At 36.6% G+C, this 17,317-nt stretch overlaps 1 protein-coding gene across 2 annotated transcripts in view; it reads right to left on the bottom strand.

The window, feature by feature from the left end:
* Positions 1–17,317, bottom strand: part of KCNH7 (potassium voltage-gated channel subfamily H member 7) — a 486,041-nt gene that overhangs the window by 399,178 nt on the left and 69,546 nt on the right. The gene's annotated exons all lie outside the window — the stretch shown is intronic.

The following is a 17,317-nucleotide window of genomic DNA, read 5'->3' as shown; positions in this document are numbered from 1 at the left end:
ACAGGTTGAATGTAAACTATGTAAGAGCAATGTCCTTAACCATTTGTTTACTGCTGTACTCAGAGTCTAGGACAAATCCTGGAATATATTAGAGTCTTATTAAATGCCTATCGTTGAGGTGACACTCCTCTGGCTTCAGTTTCTTTTTACATACAAGGAAAATTTCATCTCTGTTGCTTTCATTTGGAACTATTAACTAAACTAAAGCAAAACATTTAGAGGACTTTATTTTAAAGAACAATTAAATGGGCACCTAAGTGGCTTAGTGGGTTAAGCCTCTGCTTTCGGCTTAGGTCATGATCTCGGGGTCCTGGAATCAAGCCCTGCATCGGGCTCTCTGCTCAGCAGGGAGCCTGCTTCCCCCTCTCTGTCTGCCTGCCTCTCTGTCTACTTGTGATCTCTCTGTCAAATAAATAAATAATCTTTTTTAAAAAAGCAATTTAATTTAATTCTTACAGTGACTGCGTCTAAAGTGAGATTTGCTCTTAGATAATGCAAATTAAAAAATAAATATCAACTACTCCTCTAGCTAAATCATTACAAAATTTAAAGTAATAGGGCCTGAATCTACCATTTTCTTTAAACATTGAAGTTAGCCATCAAAACATAGGCAGTGGTAAAATTAGGTCCTGTTTACATTTTACTGTGATATTTTCTTTCCACCATTTGGGAGAGTATGAGGGGAAAAAAATCTATTCGTTTAAGAATATTTTTCTATGTTTAATTTTAGTTGTGGCTTTTTTTATTTTTAGATTATTATTTTTTATTTGAATCTGGAAAGCTGTTATAAAATATGGAATGAATTACTGAGGTAATCATCTGCTGTTTTACCATTTCCTTCTGGTGCCAGCTAAAATTAAAATGGGAATATCAGTGTTTAGAGATTTAAATGTTAGGGATGATTGAAAGAAAGAGTTCCAGACACAAGTATTGAAGAGGCAGCTGATTTTAATGACTAGCCTTCAGGTTCCCCAATTAGTCTATTTAATGAATTTTTCCCTCTAAAAGTGAAGTCTTGATTGGGCTACTGATGAAATGATATAGTTTTATTGCTAGAATTGAAATCTGTCAAGAAATAAAAAGCAAAATAAAATCTCCCTGAAATAGTTATATACTGAGTTAGCCCATCATCCCCAAGAATGTATATTCCAGGAAGCTTTTGATCACAAAAGTATCCCAGTTACCAAAATTTCTAAATAAAGGAACTGCAATGCAGAGATGATTATTTCTTCAGAGCTCACAAACATGCTACAAAGGATGATGGGAAAGTATTCACCGCTACCATGCTCTGGGAGCATATGATGTCAGACCCTGGATTTCTCACAAGATAGTAAGAACAGAAAGCCTGGGTGGCTCAGTCTTTTTGCACCTGCCTTTGGCTCAGGTCATGATCCCATGATCCTGGGATGGAGCTCCATATTGGGCTCCCTGCTCAGTGGGAAGTCTGCTTCTCCCTCTCCCACTCCCCCCTGCTTGTGTTCCCTCTCTTTCTGTCTCTCTGTCCAATAAATAAATAAATAAAATCTTAAAAAAAAAAAAAGAAAGTAGTAAGGACAGCACATATCTCTACTATAAGTAAAAAGCCACTAAAGACCTTGTTCCTTGGGGGCAACTGTCAAAATTACACAGTTTCTCCAAAATTTAGCACCTTTCAGACACTCTGTCATTGAGTCCTGGGTTTTCATGTACTCAATCATCCAATCCACACAAGTTTGTACCATGTACTCCTGAGATGACTTTAATGTCAATGAGCTCACTATCCCTGGGCAGAACCAGAGCTAAAGTCAGTACAATGAGTAAGACTAGAGATTATGTATGCAGATCCAGTCTGTTAACCCCAGGGGAAAAAGGGACAATAATCTATCCTTTCTCTGTTGTTTCCATGAGACCAATTGTACCTGGAACATAATAAGAGCTGAGTAAATATTTGTTAAATAAACAAATCTATATATAATGAGTTTGTTCTAGGAGATACAAGATATGGGAAACTGAAGATCAGGGAAAGTCAGAAAAATTGGGCAAATTATTGTCGGGTTTAAATTCTAGCAATAAAGCTATATCATTTCATCGGTAATCTTCAAGACTATAATTTTATCCCTGGAGAGAACAATCTTCTGAGCTCCTGGGCAGGCATTAAAGATTGCTTAGAATGCCATATAAGCAGCAAGGTCATATTGGTATTGGAGATATATTATGTTTAATCAAACATTATACAAATTATACAAATTAAAATTATTAAATATTTATTAAATAATTAAAAACATTTATTAAATAATAAAAAAATTATACAAATATCAGGCCAAAAATGTTGAGAGAACTCTAGTAGTAACTAGATTTCTGTAGTTGTATTAATGCTAGACACATCAAAATACATGCAAGCAGCTCTGGTAAGGTATTAAATTTAGAAGGAATTGTCGCCTATAAGAAAAGCTTTATTATTGAATCCTCTTATACATTCATCCTCTATACTTAAAATGTGAGTCAATTTATAGAGGTTTCAATAAAATTGAAAGCAAACAAGTGATAAAAACTCTATTGCTCTTTAACAAAACTTTGAACTCTCATGATTTGCTATGCACAGGAGGAAATTTACGGATATCCTTATGAACTCATTTTGAGAGCAAGGAATATAAAGGGAAAATAGTAAATTATTTAAGGGAGAAAAGTATGACACAAAGCATAGGTAAAGATATTGTCATAGATTGATCCAATAAAAATTCCTTGTTGAGTGCCCTGAGAAGTTTTTGCCTTTTTAAGAAAGAGACATACTTTCCCTTCTTTTCCCAGGTAAGTAGGTAAGGATTGGGTCTTTGCTTCTTTTACCTCCAGGAGCAAGTCCTTTGTTTTAGAAAATAGAGATCTCTGAAGGGATTATTAAACTACATTTACTTACATAATAAAAGGATGGGACTTTGGGACTCCTGGATAAAAAAGGGAAGTTACCTAGCCAGATAAGTGAATTGTATTGCTTTTTCTATTAATGGTGGTGATCTAAAACCTAGCCTCACACACAGGTCCTAGAAAGTGGCACAGCCCCTGAGGAGGAGTAGGCTGAATGAATGTTTCATGAATGTTGTTGGAATCTGCGGAGAACTGCCCAGCATAGCATTGAGGAACTGAACATGGTAATAGAAATTCCACCTTTTAAGCAGATGTCCAAGATAAGATTAGGTATAAAGGATTAATCAATCAAATCTTCTCAACCCATTGAGCTAAATAAGCCTTAGACCCTCCACAAAGCAAGAAGTATAAGGGTGCATTAAAATAACTGCTTTTGGACTTATCACTGACATGGGTTGGAAAGAAATTGCAACCAGGTTTGACTGGATTGAAGATCAAATATAAGGAAGAAAGAAGGAAAGAAGGAAAGAGGAAGGGAGGGAGGGAGAAAAGGAGGGAGAGAGGAAGAAGAGAAGAGGGAACAAGGGAAAAAAAGAAAAGAAAAAAGAAAGCAGAGAAAGGAAGACTTTTAGAATTCTTAAAACCAGAGACTCAAACAATTTAAACCTGTTACAAATGTATTAGTACTTTCAAGATGATAATGGCTATCTTTTCATTAATCATTTTCAACACTGCTACTAATATTGTCAAATTAGGATTCAGAGTCCCACCTATTAAAACATACAAAAGATACAGAGCCCTGAAGAATCCATATGTGGTAACTTTGTGTGTAATGCATTTACTAAAAATGGGTGAAAATAAAGTACGGCCATGCCTCAAAGATACTATATGTTTGATTCCAGACCACTGCAAGAAAGCAAATACTACAAAAAAGCAAGTCACATATTATGGTTTCCTACTGCCTAGGAGAGTTATATTTACACTATCCAGTAGTCTATTAAGTATGCAATAATAGCATTATGTCTAAAAATGCAAAGCACTTACCTTAATTAAGAAATACTTTATTGCTAAAAAATGCCAACCACCATCCTGGCTTTCACTGAATCCTAATCTTTTATTGGAGGACGGTCGATGTTAATGCCTGCTGACTGATCAGCATGGTAGTTGCCGAAGGTTGGGTGATCCTGGCAATTTCTTAAAATAAAACAACAGTGAAGTCTGCCACATTGATTCTTTCACAAATGATTTCTCTGGCAGCATGTGATGGTGTTTGACAGCATTTTGCCATAGTAGAAATTTCAAATTGGAGTCAGTTTTCTCAAACACTTTATCAACTGCTTTATCAACTAAGTTTTATAATATTTTAAGTTCTTTATTGCAGTTTCAACAGTCTTCACAGCATCTTCACTAGAGTAGACTCTCAAGAAACCACTTCTTTGCTCATTGATAAGGAACAACACTTCATTCAATTGGATCATGACGCTGAAGCAATTCAGTTCCATCTTCAGGCTCCACTACTAACCTGTGTTCTCTTGCTATTCCTACCATATCTGCAGTTACTTCCTCCACTATAGTCTTGAACCCCTCAAATTCATCCATGAGGGCTGGAATCAACTGCTTCCAAACTCCTCTTAATGTCGATATGTTGGCATCTTGCAATGAATCACGAATGCTTTTAATGGTATCTAGAATGGTGAATCCTTTTCAAGATGTTTTCAACTTACTTTGCCCCAATCCATCAGAGGAATTTTATGGCAGGTATAGCCTTACAATATGTATTTCTTAGATAATAATACTTAAAAGTAAAAATTATCCCTTGATCCTTGGACTGGAAAATGAATACTGTATAGTAGGTATGAAAACAGAATCTCATACGTCTCTGGCAAAGCTCCTGAGTGACCAGGTGACAAGAGAATCAGTCTGTCCTTTCAATATTTGAAGCCAGGCAGTGACTTCTCTCTAGTGGGAAAGTCCTAGATGGGATCTTCTTCCCAGAGAAGGCTGATTTGTCTACATTGAAAATCTGCTGGTGAGTTACCTCTTAATTCCCTTAACTAGATCTCCTGGAGAACTTGCTTCAGCTTCTCCATTAACACTTGCTGCTTCCCCTTGCACTCTTGTGTTATGGAGATGGCTTCTTTCCTTAAACCTCATCAAACAGCCTCTGCTAGCTTTGAACTTCTTTCTGTAGTTTCTTACCTCTCTCAGCCTTCAGAGAATTAAAGCAAGTTAGACTCTTGCTCTAAATTAGGCTTTGGCCTGAGAGAATGTGATGGCTCGCTTGGTCTATCCAGACCTCTAAAGTTTTCTCCGTATAAGCAGTAAGAATATTTTGCTTCCGTATCACTTGTTTGCTGGAGCAGCACTTTTGATTTCCTTTAAGACCTTTCCCTTTGCATTCTGAACTCTAGATCTGACATATTACCGATGTCTGTATTGATTAGGTCCCTAGCCTTCGGTACTGCCTCTTGTTCTTTTTTTTGTGTTGAATTTTTACGTCTTGTCATTTTGTCCAGATAAGAGTAAATGAAGGGGCAAGTAAAATACTAAAAGGGTGGCAACAACCCCAGGAAAATATGCTTTAACCAAATTAGAAGAGATCCAAAATCGTGAGTGGGGAGAAAGGGGATAAAAAGAGGTTCAAAAAGGAAGAAAGAAAGAAAAAAAAAAAAAACAAAAAGAAAAGAAAAAAAAAAAGAAAAGAAAAAAAAAAGAAAAGAAAAGAATTTTTAAAAAAAGAATACACCTAAGAAAAATGTAAAAAAGAAAATATATATATATTAGATAAACTAGTATAAAATCGTTAAAAAAGAAAAAGGTAACAGTTAAAAAAAAATTTTACCCGAAGGCGAGAAAAAAAAAAAATGAAAAAGAAAAAATTAAATTAACTGCAAGACTAAAAAGCCGGGCTCGAAAAAGGCATGGAAGATATTAGAGAAACCCTCTCGAGAGATATAAAAGCCCTTTCTGGAGAAATAAAAGAACTAAAATCTAACCAAGGTGAAATCAAAAAAGGTATTAATGAGGTGCAATCAAAAATGGAGGCTCTAACTGCTAGGATAAATGAGGCAGAAGAAAGAATTAGTGATATAGAAGACCAAATGACAGAGAATAAAGAAGCTGAGCAAAAGAGGGACAAACAGCTACTGGACCACGAGGGGAGAATTCGAGAGATAAGTGACACCATAAGACGAAACAACATTAGAATAATTGGGATTCCAGAAGAAGAAGAAAGTGAGAGGGGAGCAGAAGGTATACTGGAGAGAATTATTGGGGAGAATTTCCCCAATATGGCAAAGGGAACGAGCATCAAAATACAGGAGGTTCAGAGAACGCCCCTCAAAATCAATAAGAATAGGCCCACACCCCGTCACCTAATAGTAAAATTTACAAGTCTCAATGACAAAGAGAAAATCCTGAAAGCAGCCCGGGAAAAGAAGTCTGTAACATACAATGGTAAAAATATTAGATTGGCAGCTGACTTATCCACAGAGACCTGGCAGGCCAGAAAGAGCTGGCATGATATTTTCAGAGCACTAAATGAGAAAAACATGCAGCCAAGAATACTATATCCAGCTAGGCTATCATTGAAAATAGAAGGAGAGATTAAAAGCTTCCAGGACAAACAACAACTGAAAGAATTTGCAAATACCAAACCAGCTCTACAGGAAATATTGAAAGGGGTCCTCTAAGCAAAGAGAGAGCCTACAAGTGGTAGATCAGAAAGGAACAGAGACCATATACAGTAACAGTCACCTTACAGGCAATACAATGGCACTAAATTCATATCTCTCAATAGTTACCCTGAATGTGAATGGGTTAAATGCCCCTGTCAAAAGACACAGGGTATCAGAATGGATAAAAAAACAAAACCCATCTATATGTTGCCTCCAAGAAACACATTTTAAGCCCGAAGACACCTCCAGATTTAAAGTGAGGGGGTGGAAAAGAATTTACCATGCTAATGGACATCAGAAGAAAGCAGGAGTGGCAATCCTTATATCAGATCAATTAGATTTTAAGCCAAAGACTATAATAAGAGATGAGGAAGGACACTATATCATACTCAAAGGGTCTGTCCAACAAGAAGATTTAACAATTTTAAATATCTATGCCCCCAATGTGGGAGCAGCCAACTATATAAACCAATTAATAACAAAATCAAAGAAACACATCAACAATAATACAATAATAGTAGGGGACTTTAACACTCCCCTCACTGAAATGGACAGGTCATCCAAACAAAAGATCAGCAAGGAAATAAAGGCCTTAAATGACACACTGGACCAGATGGACATCACAGATATATTCAGAATATTTCATCCCAAAGCAACAGAATACACATTCTTCTCTAGTGCACATGGAACATTCTCCAGAATAGATCACATCCTCGGTCCTAAATCAGGACTCAACTGGTATCAAAAGATTGGGATCATTCCCTGCATATTTTCAGACCACAATGCTCTAAAGCTAGAACTCAACCACAAAAGGAAGTTTTGAAAGAACCCAAATACATGGAGACTAAACAGTATCCTTCTAAAGAATGAATGAGTCAACCGGGAAATTAAAGAAGAATTGAAAAAAATCATGGAAACAAATGATAATGAAAATACAACGGTTCAAAATCTGTGGGACACAACAAAGGCAGTCCTGAGAGGAAAATATATAGCGCTACAAGCCTTTCTCAAGAAACAAGAAAGGTCTCAGGTACACAACCTAACCCTACACCTAAAGGAGCTGGAGAAAGAACAAGAAAGAAACCCTAAGCCGAGCAGGAGAAGAGAAATCATAAAGATCAGAGCAGAAATCAATGAAATAGAAACCAAAAAAACAATAGAACAAATCAACGAAACTAGGAGCTGGTTCTTTGAAAGAATTAATAAAATTGATAAAACTCTGGCCCGACTTATCAAAAAGAAAAGAGAAAGGACCCAAATAAATAAAATCATGAATGAAAGAGGAGAGATCACAACTAACACCAAAGAAATACAAACTATTATAAGAACGTACTATGAGCAACTCTACGCCAATAAATTTGACAATCTGGAAGAAATGGATGCATTCCTAGAAACATATAAACTACCACAACTGAGCCAGGAAGAAATAGAAAGCCTGAACAGACCCATAACCAGTAAGGAGATTGAAACAGTTATTAAAAATTTCCAAACAAACAAAAGCCCAGGGCCAGACGGCTTCCCGGGGGAATTCTACCAAACATTTAAAGAAGAACTAATTCCTATTCTCCTGAAACTGTTCCAAAAAATAGAAATGGAAGGAAAACTTCCAAACTCATTTTATGAGGCCAGCATCACCTTGATCCCAAAACCAGACAAGGATCCCACCAAAAAAGAGAGCTATAGACCGATATCCTTGATGAACACAGATGCGAAAATCTCAACAAAATACTAGCCAATAGGATTCAACAGTACATTAAAAGGATTATTCACCACGACCAAGTGGGATTTATTCCAGGGCTGCAAGGTTGGTTCAACATCCACAAATCAGTCAATGTGATACAACACATCAATAAAAGAAAGAACAAGAACCATATGATACTCTCAATAGATGCTGAAAAAGCATTTGACAAAGTACAGCATCCCTTCCTGATCAAAACTCTTCAAAGGTAGGGATAGAGGGCACATACCTCAATATCATCAAAGCCATCTATGAAAAACCCACCGCAAATATCATTCTCAATGGAGAAAAACTGAAAGCTTTTCCGCTAAGGTCAGGAACATGGCAGGGATGTCCATTATCACCACTGCTATTCAACATCGTACTAGAGGTCCTAGCCTCAGCAATCAGACAACAAAAGGAAATTAAAGGCATCCAAATCGGCAAAGAAGAAGTCAAATTATCACTCTTCGCGGATGATATGATACTATATGTGGAAAACCCAAAAGACTCCACTCCAAAACTGCTAGAACTTATACAGGAATTCAGTAAAGTGTCAGGATATAAAATCAATGCACAGAAATCAGTTGCTTTTCTCTACACCAACAGCAAGACAGAAGAAAGAGATATTAAGGAGTCAATCCCATTTACAATTGCATCCAAAACCATAAGATACCTAGGAATAAACCTAACCAAAGAGACACAGAATCTATACTCAGAAAACTATAAAGTACTCATGAAAGAAATTGAGGAAGACACAAAGAAATGGAAAAATGTTCCATGCTCCTGGATTGGAAGAATAAATATTGTGAAAATGTCTATGCTACCTAAAGCAATCTACACATTTAATGCAATTCCTATCAAAGTACCATCCATCTTTTTCAAAGAAATGGAACAAATAATGCTAAAATTTATATGGAACCAGAAAAGACCTCGAATAGCCAAAGGGATATTGAAAAAGAAAGCCAACGTTGGTGGCATCACAATTCCGGACTTCAGGCTCTATTACAAAGCTGTCATCATCAAGACAGCATGGTACTGGCACAAAAACAGACCCATAGATCAATGGAACAGAATAGAGAGCCCAGAAATAGACCCTCAAATCTATGGTCAACTAATCTTCGACAAAGCAGGAAAGAATGTCCAATGGAAAAAAGACAGCCTTTTCAATAAATGGTGCTGGGAAAATTGGACAGCCACATGCAGAAAAATGAAATTGGACCATTCCCTTACACCACACACAAAAATAGACTCAAAATGGATGAAGGACCTCAATGTACGAAAGGAATCCATCAAAATCCTTGAGGAGAACATGGGCAGCAACCTCTTCGACCTCTGCCGCAGCAACATCTTCCTAGGAACAACGCAAAAGGCAAGGGAAGCAAGGGCAAAAATGAACTACTGGGATTTCATCAAGATCAAAAGCTTTTGCACAGCAAAGGAAACAGTTAACAAAACCAAAGACAACTGACAGAATGGGAGAAGATATTTGCAAACGACATATCAGATAAAGGACTAGTGTCCAGAATCTATAAAGAACTTAGCAAACTCAATACCCAAAGAATAAATAATCCAATCAAGAAATGGGCAGAGGACATGAACAGACATTTCTGCAAAGAAGACATCCAGATGGCGAACAGACACATGAAAAAGTGCTCCATATCACTCGGCATCAGGGAAATACAAATCAAAACCACAATGAGATATCACCTCACACCAGTCAGAATGGCTAAAATCAACAAGTCAGGAAATGACAGATGCTGGCGAGGATGCGGAGAAAGGGGAACCCTCCTACACTGTTGGTGGGAATGCAAGCTGGTGCAGCCACTCTGGAAAACAGCATGGAGGTTCCTCAAAATGTTGAAAATAGAACTGCCCTATGACCCAGCAATTGCACTATTGGGTATTTACCCTAAAGATACAAATGTAGTGATCCAAAGGGGCACATGCACCCGAATGTTTATAGCAGCAATGTCCACAATAGCCAAACTATGGAAAGAACCTAGATGTCCATCAACAGATGAATGGATCAAGAAGATGTGGTATATATACACAATGGAATACTATGCAGCCATCAAAAGAAATGAAATCTTGCCATTTGCAACAACGTGGATGGAACTAGAGCGTATCATGCTTAGCGAAATAAGTCAAGCAGAGAAAGACAACTATCATATGATCTCCCTGATATGAGGAAGTGGTGATACAACATGGAGGCTTAAGTGGGTAGAAGAAGAATAAATGAAACAAGATGGGATTGGGAGGGAGACAAACCATAAGTGACTCTTAATCTCACAAAACACTGAGGGTTGCCGGGGGCAGGGGGTTTGGGAGAAGGGGGTGGGATTATGGACATTGGGGAGGGTATGTGATTTGGTGAGTGCTGTGAAGTGTGTAAACCTGGTGATTCACAGACCTGTACCCCTGGGGATAAAAATATATGTTATCAAAAATAAAAAATTAAAAAAAAAAAAAAAAAGACCTTTCCCTTTGCATTTACAAGTTTGTTAACTGTTTAAACAGACTCAAGAGGCCTGGCTTTCAACATGCTTTCCTCACGAAGCTTAATCATGTCTAGTTTTTGATTTCAAGTGAGAAATGGGTGACTTTTTCTTTCACTTGAACACTTAGAGGCCATTGTAGGATTATTAATCGGCATAACTGTGGTACTGTTTTGTCTCAGGGAATAGGGAGGCCCGAGGAAGACAGAAAAAGGGGAGATGGCCAATCAGTGGAACAATCAGAACATACACAACATTTATCATTTAAGTTTGCCATCTTATATGAATGTGTTTCATGGTCTCTCAAGGCAATTTTAATAGTCACATCAATGGTCACTGATCGCAGGTCACCATAACAAATACAACAATAGTTTAAAAGTTTGAAATACTGTAAGAATTACCAAAGTGTGGAGGCACACAAAATGAGCAAATGTTATTGGATAAATGGTATTGACAGACTTGTTCTGTGTGGGGTGGCCACAAACTTTCAATTTGTAAAAATGCAACATCTGCAAAGTATAATAAAGCTAAGTACAATAAAATGAGTTATGCCTGAGCTTATGTGGAAAGTGTCTTAATATTTTCATAATGTTAAGTAATTTTGTGGCATGTAGCAGGTAATTTCTTAATACTATAAATTAATATAGCTTATGATGATAGAACCTTTATTTTCAACAATTCATTGACATAGTTTAACAATACGGTGCATTTCAGTGAGACTCTAAAGCAGGGCTTCAAACCTTTTTCAGTTTAGGAACAATTTTACACAATTTTAAACACACCTCAAGTGTGCACATAATGCTTTGTTCTGACATATATTGATTAAAGAGATAATGAGTACCCTGAACCTTTATTCAGTAACTTACATTTGTATCAGTCTCAACAACTTTTCCTTACATTAGAAAGAATTATATGTGTGTGAGGCATTTTTTAAAAAATATCTTATTTATTTATTTGTCAGAGATCACCAGTAGGCAGAAAGGCAGGCATAGAGAGAGAGAGGGAAGCAGGCTCCCCACCAAGCAGAGAGCCCGATGCGAGGCTTGATCCCAGGACCCTGAGATCATGACCTGAGCCGAAGGCAGAGGCTTTAACCCACTGAGCCACCCAGGTGCCCCAGGCATTTTTCTTTTTAATAGAATCTTCAGATATTGCTTATTTCTTCTGGATGTGTAATAATAATTCTACATTCTCTTAAGGTTTGTGATCTACAGGTTGGAAAGTTATAGTCACTTAGTTACCTTTAAAAGTGAAAAATATTACAAATTTTGACTTGAGGCTAAGTGTTATTAATTTAAGATCCCTTCATTAGTGCTCTAATGCTATCTTCTGAGACAAATACTAGTATTCTTAATGTGAACAAAAGTAGCAAATTACTGATCTTTAAAACTTAATTATACCAGAAATGCTAAGTGTATCTATATGCATACAAATAAACTCAGCTTCAATATTTTATTTCACTGAAGTTATTTCATTGTAGCATCTTCTGAACAAGGATTTCCCTTTTAGATATATGCTCTATTGAATGCATAAATAGTCTTTTTGAACAGCACACTTAAAATGTCTCTAGATGTTCATGCTAATAAAACTTACTTCTAAAGATAAGCACAGAGTATTATTTTTCAATTATGAACAAAACATTATTTGTATATAGAATAGTGACTAATTAATAATTAATAATTTCTATATCATTCTAGGTGCAGTGATTTCTAAGTTTATGTATATTTTTAAAATTTCCTATACAGGAATCAGACTGATACATTACAGCAAAACCAAGCTTGTTTTTCTTACTCTATAAAACTGGCAAAACAATTATTTTTTGGCCACACAGTATCTGTCTAATCTATGCCTATATTTTCTTCATTTTCTTTTGTACCTCTATCTACATTAATATCTATATCAGGGATACAGTTAGAGACCCACTCAATCAAGCTTAAGGGAAGGGAGATTCAGTGTAGGCATAAGATAGATACTGTAGACATCTATATGTGGTAAGCATATATTACTTTATCTGCTCAGCATCCCTTCTGTCTTTTTCTCTGCGATTGTCCCTCCCTTACTGACTTTAGTCTTGTAGTTCCAAAGTCCCTTTATTCTTACAGTCTGAACACATAACCATACTTAGGATAATTAGGAACAGCATCAAGCTGTTTTCTAACTAGAGCCTACAGAACAGAGACTGTTTCTCTTAGGCAAAAGTTCTATGAGAAGTGAGCCCCCAAAGCCAAAATATCTGTTGCAACAACAACAGTTGGTATTTTTCAGTTCAGACACTGTAAGTACCAAGCACTTTCAATGTTTTACAACCCTGTCTTAAGTCACCACATTACACCGGTGAGGAAACGATAATTTAGAGGTGTTGTCCAAGTCTTAGTGCAAATGGTATGGTGTCTGAAATCAGGGAGTCTGATCTTCATCTGGTGAGTTTTAACAGTACCTTCCCCTCCTGCCAGGGGAGGACAACTGTGTGAGAATGTGATATACATCGTACAGGGATTAGACAAGACTATCTGGTGGTATTTGAGTCTGTGGCTCCAGCTGCTTCTAAGTGATGGCAATGTCAGTGGCCCAGCCTCTGCCTTTTTGGTTTGTTTAAATATCCCTTAAATTCTGACAGAGGGGTGCCTGGGTGACTCAGTGGGTTAAGCCTCTGCTTTCGGCTCAGGTCATGATTTCAGGGTCCTGGGATCGAGCCTCGCATCGGGCTCTCTGCTCAGTGGGGAGCCTCTTCTCCCTCCCTCTCTGCTGCCTCTCTGCCTACTTGTGATCTCTGTCTGTCAAATAAAAATCAAATAAAATCTTTAAAAAAGAAAAAAGAAGAAGAAGAGAAATTCTGACAGAAACTCTCATTCTTCTGGTAAGTCTTCCCCGACCAACCAGTAAGTTTCCCCACCCCCCATCCACCAATGCCATTTAACCTAGCATGAATTGGTTGCTGAAACTTCAAGGAAAGGAAAGGAAACATAGTAAATGTGAGTCCCTCAGAGATGGATAGAAGATTTGGGAAACGAAGATTCAGTGTTGCTCCTTCTCTCCTCCAAGGGCAGTAAGGTTTCCTTTCTTTCTGCAACCCTCCATATTCTTTACTCTGTCTGTCTCGCGCACTGGTTTTTCTCATCTGTACATTTTACTTTTAATGGTCGAGACTTTCATTTCCTCCTTTTTTTTCTTAACTTTTTCCCCTACACACTATACAATTCCTTGTAAATGGATCATGAAATAACATATATACGAATGAGTCCTTGTTTTAACACTGGGGCAGTAAGTAACTTAAGCTAATGAAGCTCTTGTTGGAGGGGAAGAAAGACTAGGACGGGGTGAGAGTAAGAGGCATGGGGAGAAAGTTTATGCCTTCTCGAGGAATGAGGAGAAAGAGGGCGGTTTTAGATTCACTCTGGTTTACTCAGCAGAGGAGGAATCGACAAGGCCATCCCATGGCAGAGCCTAGGAGGCCTCCTCTGAAACTGAGCGGCATTGAGCACATCCCTCGCTTAGAACACATTCTAGGGTGTCAGGTGTGTTTTGACAGCTTGTTAAAGTCTGGGCTCCTTTAAGGGAGTCTGAAGAAAGTTTGCTGGAGCCCTGAGAATTAGATTTTAGTCATACTATCTCTGTGCCTAAAACTTAACTGTTTCTACAGTAAGTACATTAACTCCAGCCTACTTTATAAAATCTGTGAGACCTGAAATTATATAATTAATATGAATATGTGTAGAAAACCATAAAGATATAATTAAACATGGGACATAGTTTTATTCAGACTAAGCAATCAATATATTCTGTATATTTAAGAAACTATTATCTCAGTATTTCTTTCAGTGTGACTGAAAGAAGAACATTCAGTCACTAATAGATCCATTATGATATCTTTAAAGCATTTTATTATATGATGGATAGAATAGAGATGATAAGATCCATCATTGCTACTATAATTCTTCTGTCCAATTTTTTATGCACCCTTCTAAATTGTAGTTCAGGAATGATGTCCCAAGATACCCTCCAATTGATGTATTTCTTTTGAACTTCTATAACTTTGTCTGAATTATATAAATTGGCTCTCATAAAGGAATGTGCATTTTTAAGGTGTGAGCACCATTCTTGAGTACTCAATAAACCCAAAATATTATTTCTGAGTCATTTCCAATCACTGAACCAGTCATCACCTTTGAGAAAATGTCTTGCGTCTACATACATTCCCTTTTCCACCAATTACCATGGTGCCATTTTGTGTCCCATTTATGGTAAGAAAAATAGATACAATTTGTTCAACGCAAATAACATCTGCTCAGCATCCTTTCAACATTATTGATTTTATTATCTACACCTGCAAGTTATTCACTGCAAGTTATACAGAATGTTTCTTTCCAGTTTCTGTCACCATGCTGATGTTTAGAACGATCAGAAAACATTCCAAAACTGGTGGAGAATAAGGCGGTCAGAGCTTGATGCCTCCGCAGATGGTAAATATTTGACTGAATTGGAGAGGGAGAAGAAAAGAGGAACTAGGAACTGGTTAAAAGGGATGAACAACCAGGGGTCATCATAGTGCTAGTAATTTTGTCTGAGTCCCGTTGATCATCTGGTAGAAAATTAACTCGAAGGAAAGCAATTGCAGCAGTAGCATTTTACACTGCTTGTGCATATTGGTTCCTTCTTCCACAACATAATTTTTCAGAACCTACTAGGTGAAAACTACAGTATCCTCTGTGGATGAAATTCAGAGTTTTTTTTTTTTTTTTTTTTTTTTTTTTTTAACTGAGCATATGTGTAAACAATGCAGCAAGTACTATAACGGATCAAGGAGAGCCAAATAAAGATGCTTTAGGGCTTAAGTGTGCATGGAAAGAGGGGGGCAATTCTCTACCTGAAGGAAAGATTTTATACCAATAGACAGTGTTTGTAAACTTCTTTCTTTTAGTATTTTTCGTTCCAAATTCTTGCTTTTTCCATTGCTTATATTTTTCACATCAGAAGTGGGTAAATATTTTTCAATAATATATTACTATGACTATAAGTTTCCCAAAGGTTTCATGTAAATCTCAAGTCAGAGAAGTGTAAGTCAGGAACTGGAACATCTACAGTCAGCATGCTATCTTGGAAAGTTACATATTATAAAAGAAAAATATCAACATCTACAATAGCCAGTGATGCTTTGGTTTTATGGTTGGTATGACTATAAAAATTCAAGGCACAAGGTAGCAATATTTTATATAAGTATTGAGAAGAAAATCCTTTACAAGGGAATATTTTCCTCCATGTAGCCTGCTTTATAACATCTTATAACTAGACAGTATATTGTATTTTCTTCTCCAATTATCTAAATATTAGTAAAGTTGATAAAATCTAGTATAAACCAGCAAGATAATTCTAAGGTATCATTAGAAACTGATAAAACTTGAAAATGATACATAAATGCTTTAAAAATGGATAAAACAGACTGGTCCATGTAAATTACACCCAGGTATAAATAATCACCTCTTTACAAACCACCACAAGAACAATGGCTAGAACAGAATTGATGGGATAAACAATGTGCGCTTGGATATTACGCTTGGATATTAGATACCTAAAAAATCTTCCTAAATTATCTTTCAAAAACTAAAGGCATGTACCCAATGCAAGCATAAAAATCTCTAAGCAGATGCAGTTTCAACTTTAATTTTCTCAAATTCATGATATTTTAGTATGTTATGAAGCATCATGTATAAGTTTACTCCAGCCAAAATAAATTTATGTTAAATAGGCAAAGAGAACCCAGCCAATATATTTTAGTTAGCTAACATAATTTTTAAAGCTGTTATATTTTTAAATTGTTAGGCATATATAACCATATAAACATCAAATAGAGCCATAAAAAGAAATTCAAAAAATATTAAAATGTCATGATACTAACATGAGTATTTACATGGACTTTATTTTGGTTGATGTGACTAGAAAAAGGATATGAAAGGAGGGAAAATAATATAGAGGAGCAGAAAACAGAAGACCAGTCTGCTACTAATGCCAACATTCAACAATAAACTTAATTTTTAGAGGGCAAGATGGAGGAGGAGAAAGCAACCTGAACAAGACTGAATTCAAGGTACAGGAAGAGGAATATTAATAGGAACTAATTTGGGAGTACAGACAATTAGTAAATTGAAGGTAGACTACCACAAGAACTATAACAGTAAATGAAAGACACTGTTGATAGATTAATCAAAACAAAACTTTGCAAGACATTAAAACTGAGATAAGATGACCGGAATTTTAATTATTTGGGACAGGATTTCTGAAGCTAGGGCCAATTTTTATAAACCACGCCTATATTTTCTACCATGTGGAGAAACACAACAACAATTTTGAGCAATCAGCGCCACCCACCTACTTCTGAAATCAAATATTTGTTTTTTTTCTATGTCAATAGCAACTGTGGAATCAGATTCCATTCAGATTCCATTCACCCTGCCAGGTTTGGCTCATGGGTATGTGTGTGCGGTGAGGAAGAAAACTGAAGAGATGAAAGAGACATTATTACTTTATCACGTAGAGATAGGCCAGTAGTATTTTTTAAAGGAGAATAAAAAGCAACCCAGTCCTTCATA

This window comes from Mustela putorius, unplaced genomic scaffold (assembly GCF_011764305.1).
Source record: "Mustela putorius furo isolate JIRA1106 unplaced genomic scaffold, ASM1176430v1.1 tig00003869_pilon_pilon_pilon, whole genome shotgun sequence".
In the NCBI taxonomy this organism is placed as follows: Eukaryota; Metazoa; Chordata; class Mammalia; order Carnivora; family Mustelidae; genus Mustela; species Mustela putorius.
The sequence above is the reverse complement of the archived record's forward strand: the minus strand, read 5'-3'. Positions and strand labels throughout refer to the sequence as shown.